The 10,082-nt window shown below is 34.7% G+C and overlaps 1 pseudogene; it reads left to right on the top strand.

Moving 5' to 3' along the window:
- Positions 1 to 7,361: 7,361 nt before the first annotated feature.
- LOC122197546 (uncharacterized) lies at positions 7,362 to 8,847 on the top strand (annotated as a pseudogene).
- Positions 8,848 to 10,082: the final 1,235 nt, after the last annotated feature.

The raw sequence follows: 10,082 nt of genomic DNA, 5'->3' as shown, positions 1-10,082 counted from the left end.
GGAAGAATGCTGGAGATGCGTGATAAAGGAGCCAGTTGTTGGACAAGTAATTCTTCAAACTTAGAATTTTTTTGGATCAGATCTTCCGAAGATAGCACAGATGAAGTAGGCTTGGAAGATAGACTTTTAAGCTCTTTCAAAATTCCGAACACCTCCAGGAAATTTTTGTTATCATTGGTTGAAAGTTGAGTTATCTGAGGGCTCGAACTTTCGTATAGCTTTGCAAACTTCGTAACCGCATCACAAATAATATCCACCTTCATGTTGAAGGACGCAAATTTGGTTCGAACGACAAAAATTTCCTTCTCCATATCTTCTCGTAACTCCTGAATTTTGAAGTTTACATCTTCTCGCACCTTCTTTACATCTTGAATGAATAGCACATGCCTTTCTTTTGCCACCATCTTCAGTTCTTTCAAGTCAAATGCAAAATCATACTTCTGAGAATTCACTCTTAACTCATTATTTTGATCACAATGATCAATTTTTTCCAATAACTGAGACTCTGAATCCTTAAGCATGCCAGAAACTTTAGACGTCATCCTCCCTTCAAGCAATGACAACATGCCATCAACTTCTAAACTAGATACAACATGACCTCCCCCAAGATCAGCTTGAGATTGAATAATCGAATTGAGCTTCGTATTCAAAATTTTAAACTGTTTCATCGGCATGAGCATATGATCCGGGAAGTCAGTTTCCTCTTCTTCAAACTCCAGATTCTCAAAGGTTCCCCCAAAACCTTCGGATTCATTTTCAGTCTCCAAGAAAGAATCTTTCAGTGGAGAGGTAGTGGTAGGTGGATCAGTTGATTGTGAAGAAAAGATAGTTATGAATGGGTGTGAAATAATGTGTGTAAATGTTGGAGAATCTGTTGTGGATGTTGTAGGAATGATAGGGGTAATTTGTGAAGGTAGAGAAATGAAAGAATCGGAAACCACATTCAAAGAGTTGCCTTTAGCTGCAGTATTCGAATCATCCTCACCCATGATGACATTTGTATCCATATCAGATATGTTTACAGGGATGTCCGAAGTTCGAGCCTCCACAGTAACTGTCTTGGCAATCGAAACTTTGGGTGGTTGAGTAATAGAAGTATCAGCTTTAGAAGAATCTGTTATAAGAACTGCTTCAGGTGTCTCTGGAATAATTTCTGTCTCATCAGCTGTAGAATCTGAAGAAAGAATCAACTTACGCTTCTTTTTCTTTGAAATGTGCTTTGCCATGTCAACTGCCATTCTCTTTTTCGATAATGGAGAAGCAGGGGCAGGTTTTTCTCTAAAAATCACCCCTTGATAAGAAACTTGGGGTATACGAACAACATTCGTACCAGATGATCGACAGTTGTTCTTTGACTTCATCTTGATTCGTCTAAATACACCAGTATTCGAAGGAATGACTTCCTTTGCAGTTACCTGGGTATCAGGAATAATAGGCTCCGACTGAATTGGCTCAGGTTGAATCACAGGAACCTGCTTCGTACTCTTTGATGACACCTTCGTATCCGAAGACCCAACATCAGTCTTCTTTGACTTCTTTGACTTCTTTTCAGTTGTCTGTGGTAAGAGAATCCCAGTTTCCACAAAAGTATATGTGGATGCCAAGTAAGAAACCAAGACTGGGTTTGAAGGATCATTTCTTTTTAACATGGCGTCAGGGATACGAGCAGCAAACGGAAATTCATCTAAATCACCCGTTGCATCCTTCGGACAACTATAAGTGTGAAACATAGCCTTCTCCTCTTCCTCTAGAACTAAAATACCTTCTTTGTCATAGAAATTCTGCAAAATTAAGCTCCAATATCTAGCACACGAAATGCCATGAATAACATTCGTGTTCTCGATACTCTTCTAAAACTCCGTCCACAGTTGTGTCGAATAATCAACCTGGAGATCATAGTACAACCCTGCAACCATAGCGTACACCTCCATTCTTCCCTTATCGAACCCAACTGTTCTGCCAGTCAAACAGCAAAGAAAAATCCCAAATAGAAAATTCCATACACATGGTAGCCATGACTTCTTGAAATCACTAATTTTTATCAGTTAAGGTTGATGACCCATTTCATTGAACATATGTATTATTTGTGGAAATGTGAAAGTAACATATGGTGGAGAGTTTGGGATATCAAGAATTTTGCAGAAAAGCTTCTTTGTCAATCTAACCTTTTTATCATTGATGAGGTTAAATGTAACAGCATCCAAACCTTTTGAATACATAGCGGTTGATCCTGCTTGTGATAACCAGTAGAGAGGAACAGAGAATGAGTTGAACAACGCTTTTGATAACACGGAGTTTTGCAGAGCAACTATCAGCATTTTAAGTTCTTCAGGATACAGTGAGACATTGGATTCCACCTGATAATTAGTACCCTGAATCTTCATAATTGGCAAAGAAGTAACATCATCTGTTGTGTGAGAAGGTTCAGTAGTAACATTTGCAACATTCGCCATTTTTAGTGTTTGGAATTAGATGATGAACAAAGAGTATTTGATTATCAGAGAGTATTTGGAATGATGAAAGCGTAAACTGATAATTAACCCTTGGATCCCCTTTTATATGTAACTCTTAAATTTGAAATCAAATCGGGATATGCATTGAATGTGTGCTGACGTGTCACCGAGAAAAGTGCATCATGATGATGATAAAGTAACCATGCGTCAAAAAGTAACTATCACATCGCCTTGAAAATCAAAAGGAATACAAAATGTCTCCTCACACAGCCTATATTTATTGACCGAATGGAATGGTAACCGTTGGAACCCTTCGGATGGAGGTTAGGCTCTTTTACTTTTGGGGTTCGAAGTAAAGTCATTTGCCAAATTTTCGAAATCATCAACCTGAGTTGGTGTTACTCAAAACCTCAAGGATTTCGTGTGTGCATTGTGTCAAAGAATTAAGATAAGAAGTAAATTTAAAAAAAAAATTGGATATTTGTGATGTTAAAAATGAATTTGACACGAAGGCAGTTAAACCTCGGGCAAAGGTTGCTTCGTTAATTATCAAGAGAGATAATCAACAGCTTGTGTATGTCCTAGTGAAATACAATCGAAAACTTGTAGATAAGTTTCGAAGGGAATCTTTTGTAAACCTATTTGGGTGGCTTAAAAAATTTCGTTACATATCAGCCTTAACATAAGGTGAGAAATTGTAACAGAAATTACATGTTTAACCAATGTAGTCAGTAACAAGTGTGCTTTGAAAAATATTTAAAGTAACTTTGGGATTCGAAGTAAACTCGCATAGAAATCATATTCATGAAAAAAATATTAGTGCTGGATCTTGATGGGTAACAAACTTCGTGGGTTTCGAAAATTTGATCAAGACCACTCATTCGAAATGAATATGATTTGGAGTTTTGAAAATTGGTACTGAAATTAAAGTTTCTTGAAATCTGGAACAAAGTTCCCCGTCAATTCCTTAATTTGGAAAGAAATTTGGGTTTCACTTTCATCATGGTTTCATGATGTCTGCTCACAAACACAGATTTGTGATATATCTAGATTTCGATTGGTTTTGATCAGAAACCTCTTGGATATATGTCTTCGTGTGTGCAAGTGTAAGAATTTTAGGATGAAAAAGATTGGTTTATTAGAAACAATGTACCTCTATTATTTTGGACCAAACATTAAACTCTTAACTCATGTGAGATGAGTAAGGTAGCTCATTGGACTAATATGAATGTAAGCCTTATTGGGAAGAAATCTTCGTATGAAAATTTTCATTAAGGCTTTCGAACATTGAGTCAAGTCGAGGCTTCGGATAACATGCAACAACATGCTTCTAAGGACATCTTAACTAGTGTTAAAAATTTGAAATTCAAAGATTAGAAATTTATACCTGACCCTAGAATCTGCAAACATTTGCCTGTTCATATCTTCAAGAATAGCTACAACAAAGTACTTAAAAGAAAAGAAGGAATAAAATCTTTTTGTTGTTTTTGATTCTTCGAAAAGAAAGAACAAAACAAAATGAAAATATTTTTGATGTTTTTGATTTTTCAAAAATAAAGAACAAAACAAAATGAAAATCTTTTTGATGTTTTTGATTTTTCGAAAATAAAGAACAAAACAAAATACACAAAAATTACTTGTTGCAGACCTACGAAATTTTAAGATGTGATGAAAAATACCAATCATACGAATTTGAAGAGTGACTTATGAACAGTAACCTTATCCATTGATGACGTGTCTGTGAACCTTCAATCTCCTTTTTCGCATGAAATTGAATTACCATCAACCATTACAAGTCCTTCCAAAATCCTCACAAACGATTTTTCATCCAATGATTTCGTGAAAATATCAGCCAACTGATCAGTTGTTTTCACAAAATGAACTTCAATATTCCCATCCTCTACATGATCTTTTATGAAGTGATAACGAAGAGCAATGTGTTTGGTCTTCGAATGCTGCACAGGATTATGACAAATTCTTATTGCACTTTGTGAATCACAATATAAAGGAATCTTTTTCATATTAATTGCATAATCACGTAATTGACTTTGAATCCAAATTATCTATGAAGTGCATGCCGCAGCAGCAACATATTCAGCTTCAGCCATTGAGATAGAAACACATCTCTGCTTTTTCGATTGCCAGCTTACCAACTTCCCATCAAGCAATTGACAACCACCACTTGTGCTCTTCCTGTCAAGATTAAATCCTCCCAAATCTGCATCCGAATATGTTTGAATAAAGAATCCAGTATTCAAAGGGTACCACAATCCAAGCGAAGATGTTCCTTTGAGATAACGAAAGATATTCTTTACAGCAGTGAGATGTGGTTCTCGAGGATTTGATTGATACCTAGCACAATTACAAATGGAAAACATGATATCAGGTCTACTAGCAGTTAAATAAAGTAAAGATCCAATCATGTTTCTATATAAAGTAAGATCAAAGGCAGGTTTATCTAACGAAGGAGTGAGTTTGATGTCAGTTGCCATTGGAACACGTAATTTTGTGCTATTCATCAAGCCAAACTTTTGGAGCAGATTCTTCGTGTATTTTTCTTGATTTATGAAAATTCCTTCTCTGTTTTGACGAATGTTTAAACCAAGAAAATTATTAATTTTTCCCATCATGCTTATTTCGAACTTACTCTTCATCAGATCTTCGAATTCTTTAGACAAAACAGGGGTCAGTTGAGCCAAAAATAATGTCATCAACATAAATTTGAACAAGCATTAGATGATTCCCAACTTTCTTACGAAATAATGTGGGGTCAACTAATCCTTGTTTAAATTTAGATTGCTTCAAAAATGAAGTCAGAGTTGCATACCGGGCTCGTGGTGTTTGTTTCAACCCATAAACTGCCTTATCTAATATATAAACATAATCAGGATGTTCTTCGTTTACAAAACCTGTAGGTTATTCCACATAAACTGTTTCTTCGAGTTCTCCATTCAGAAATGCACACTTCACATCCATTTGATATACATCAAAATCTTTGTGAGCTGCATAAGCCAAAAATATTTGAACTGAAAAGTTTCTTCGTAATCAATTCCTTCTTGTTGAGAATATCCTTTAACAAAAAGTCTGGCTTTGTTTCGAACAATATTTCCATCTTTGTAGGTTTTATTTTTGAAAATCCATTTTAATTCGACAATCGAAATATCATTTGGCTTAGGAATTAACCTCCAAACCTTATTTCGTTCAAATTCAGATAATTCAGATTGCATCGCAACAACCCAATCTAAGTGTTCCATTGCAATCTTAACTGTTTTTGGTTTAATTTTAGAGATAAAAATGTTGAACATGCAAAATTCTTGATCACTACTAGAATATAGGCCTTTAATGACGCGCGAACAATGACACGCGGTGATTTACGATACGCAAAAGTGTGTACCCTAAAAATAATGTCATCTCCCAAAAAATATGAAGGATTTAGGACGCGCATTTTTGCGTGACCTAAAATTAGTGTCAGAAAAAAAAACTCGGAGGACACCCATTATAAAAGGCGTGACGTGCAGGCATGTCGCTTTATAATTTAAAAAAAAAACACGGAGGGCACCCATTAAAAAGGTGCGTCGTGCAGGCATGTCGCTTTATAATTCTTAAAAATGAACGCGCTTCTTATAACAAAGTCGCAGGGGATCTAGGGTTTTTTTTTAAAATGTTGATCTCTATTTACTACATCTACTCACTTCTGCTCATCTCCACCCACCTCTTCCCACTGGCGATCTCCGCTCACCTCTTCCTGCCGGCAACCCTGAGCTCACCTCACCTCACCGAGACTGTAACGACTGCTCAAGTTTACAAGCATTTGTTTAAGATCCAACCATTTTCGGATCCTCACGCTCACAAGACTACGATTTAGGGCTTGTTACATTGTGCTTGTGTCAGACTTACAAGGAGATTTAGGGTTTTACAACTTCTCCCTATCGCCATCTATGAACTAATGAAGCCCTAGATAGGTACGATTCAAGCATCGTCTAAGGTAAAGTTGGTAGTGCCTCCTCCAAAAATAAATCGCAATATATCTTTGTTGTTCCTCCCCGTCAAGGAGATTTAGGGTTTTACAACTTCTCGCTCTTTTTTTCTCTCGATATTTCTTCTCCATTCTCCCCCCTTTTTTTCTCTTGATATTTCTTCGCCATTCTCTTATAGTTATGTTATGTGGCTAATTTGTTTATACATATACTTGATACTTGATAAGTATGTGTTGTTAGGTTTCTATTTCATCCCTGAAGCATTGAGTATTGAGGAACAATGCAAATGGATTAAGGAGAGCTATGACTTTCCTGAAGCAACTTGTAATCTGCTCCACACATTACATTCTGACATTCCTGAAGCAACTTGTAATCTGCTCCACACAATACAGGTGTTTCTTGCACTTACATTTTAGCCCTTTTTTCATGAATCAACTTGTAATTTCTCTATGACTTGCTAATCGAACAATTTTTGACACTTTTATTTTCCTAGTGTGTATGTGGCTGGGATGACTTGAAAAGAAGGTTTATTAAGGTTGAAAATATACTCAGAAGACAAATCAAGGTTTTGACAATATTACATTTTTAGCCTTTTGGTCTTGTTATACCATAGCTGATAGTTTGAATGAGTTTACTTTTGATTTATTGCTTATTTGGTTTCTAATTATATATATATATATATATATATATATATATATATATATATATATATATATATATATTTATGTAGGTTGATGCTCACAGCAACCTTAGGAACTTGATGAAGGCTCAAGGATTGGTTTAAGACCCCACAATTAAATAACAAGTGTAACGAGTTACCTTTCTAATTAAAAATGTTTTGTTGTAGATTAAAAACAACAAAGTACTGGAATGACAACATATTTTTAAACTTGAAACAAATAATGTCTTTTACAATTCTGTAAAGGGTTAAATGCAAGAAATAGCAACGTACTTTCTTGCATTTTATGTGAGAAGTACAAGGTTCAATTCTCAAAATCAAAATTAGACTCCATTGTTTCATTCTTTCTAGTTAATATGTTGCTGTCTCTACAGAGTACTTTATTTGTTCAATTTGACGACTTATTTTAAAGAGCTTGGGAAGAGGATGTTATGGAAGTTCCCATTGAATCATTGTTTGTTCTATATCGTATCACAGAAGATTCAAAGTATGTTCTATTATTATTATTATTACTTTTTTTAATCTTGATTATATATATATATATATATATATATATATATATATATATATATATTATTTTTTATGATATATATTAATTTTTTTAATGTTATTATCAGATATCGTGAATGGGGTTGGTCAATTTTCGAGGCGTTTGAGAAGTACACAAAGGTTGAATCTGGTGGCTATACCTCTCGTGAATGGGGTTGGTCAATCTTCATATGGCATTTTATACACAAACAGAACCTCCTTAACCTTCGAACAAGCCCGTACAATCAAGGTTCCGTTTCCGTTTTTCCTATTACCTGATTTCAACAATTTTTACTACTTCGCTTGTCAAATTAAGAGATTCAACCACATTTCTCTACCGATATATGATTTGATTGATAAATGGTAATCGGTAATCCACATGTTGATGATCTCTTATTGCAATTGAATTGTTTGAGTTTCAATCGTTGGATTTCTTATAATCTGTTCAAATCAGAGAAAACTCGTATGATTTTCGATATCTGTTTCTATGGCTGATTTGATTGGTGTTGTATGTTTGAAAGTAACATGATTCCGTCAGTTTTTGAGCTAAAATTCGACCTAATAACAAATCCAGCAAGGCTTCTTATCAATGTTTGATTGAAATTCAACAGTTAAGAGTTGCAATTTCTACATCGTCATTCTACTTCTGATTGAATTCAATTCATTGGGGATCAACTGCTCTTTTTGTATTTCATTTCAAAAACATTGTGAGAAAATAAATTAATAAATCCTCTTTTTCACATGACTTATTTTCGGGTGCAGATTCTTGAACAGAGAGTAGAGACATTAGAACTAGAGGTAGATGCTGCCATTTCAGCTTCAGCTCATGCTCGTATAGAGAAAAGAGAAGCTGAAGCAGGACAAAAAGTTGTTGAATTACAAGCAAAAGAGATGATAAAAGAGCTTGAAAACACCACAAGTATGCACACTCTATAACTTTTTTATTTACATCTGAATGTTGTTGGAATAATTTCTTATTTTTATAACGTTGTATTCTTCTTCATTGTAGAGGTGTTTGAATTGCACATGGAGGAATTAAGAACAAAAGAAGAAGAAATTTAAAAGAGGGATAAAGAGATTAAACTTCTGAAAACTGTTGTTAAGACACTTGGAGGAAACGATTTGCTTGAATCAAAGTTTTGATATTTAGTTTATGTTTTATAAATAGTAACACGAATAGAAAGGTGTACAATATTGAAGGCATGAGATATATGATACCATATATGATTAAAACTAATTTTAAAACTTTAATTATTGGGAGAGTGACTTATAAGCGTAACAAAGTATCATAAATGACATTTTATCTGAATACTCGTTATTAGTCAAAAGGCGTTCTTGGATAAATAGTAGAGTCTAATGAGCATTTTGTACACAAACATGTATTTGGAAAACCCTAAGCCTTGGTGGCTATACACACATGAGCTAGAGAACAAAATCTCACGTTTGGAAGAGGAAAATGAAAGACCTAGGAGGCAGAAGGTATGTATATTTGTTTCTCATAGTCTTTTCTCTCTTTTTCATGTTATCCAGTCTCTTCCTTACAGGAATTGTCTTCATGGGTTTCTGGAAGCCCTGTTTCAGAAGGTTTTCAATCTTTCAACAATAACACAATCCAAAAAGACATAAATACCCTTCCACTTACTTCTTGATCCTGAGTCGGGGTAGCAACCTTTCCGGTTCCAATACCCAAACATTATCCCAGTTTTTTATCTTATCTGCAAATTAAAAAAAATTCATGAAAATGATAGATGTTTGTTACTTTCACATTGTAAAAAAACGATTAAACAATTTAAAAATGAAAAATAAAACATATATTCATTTCCAAATCACCTGCAATTGCCTTAGTTTGTGCAGCAACAACTTTCATAGTTGTTCCAGCTTTTTCTACAAATGTTGGGGCTTTTTTCTCTGGCTTTTGTTTTTCTAATTTTTTAAAACTTGCATACATTTCAAATTCAGTTCTTTGTAAATGTTGGAAATATGGATTTTATGTTGCTTTTGTAACGCGTTGTTGGTGTTTTTAGTTTTAAATAATCTTAACCTGTTTTTATGGTGAAATAGTGTTCGCCAGAAAAATTTGTGGCATTGGAAGTTACCCAAATTCTGTTGAATGCACAAGCTGTTGATGGATCTGTTCGGAAGCATGCTGAAGAGAGTTTAAAGCAATTTTAGGAGCAAAATCTACCTGGATTTCTGTTATCTCTCTCTGGAGAACTTGCTCATGATGAGAAGCCTGTTGATAGTCGTAAACTAGCTGGTTTGATTCTAAAGAATGCTTTAGATGCAAAAGAGCAACATAGAAAGTATGAACTCATCCAAAGATGGTTATCACTTGATGTGGGTGTTAAATCACAAATCAAGACATACCTATTACAGACACTCACCTCTCCTGTTCATGAGGCAAGATCAACTGCATCACAAGTTATAGCTAAAGTTGTTGGAATA

The sequence above is a fragment of the Lactuca sativa genome, chromosome 4 (genome assembly GCF_002870075.4).
Source record: "Lactuca sativa cultivar Salinas chromosome 4, Lsat_Salinas_v11, whole genome shotgun sequence".
Taxonomy (NCBI): Eukaryota; Viridiplantae; Streptophyta; class Magnoliopsida; order Asterales; family Asteraceae; genus Lactuca; species Lactuca sativa.
The sequence above is the reverse complement of the archived record's forward strand: the minus strand, read 5'-3'. Positions and strand labels throughout refer to the sequence as shown.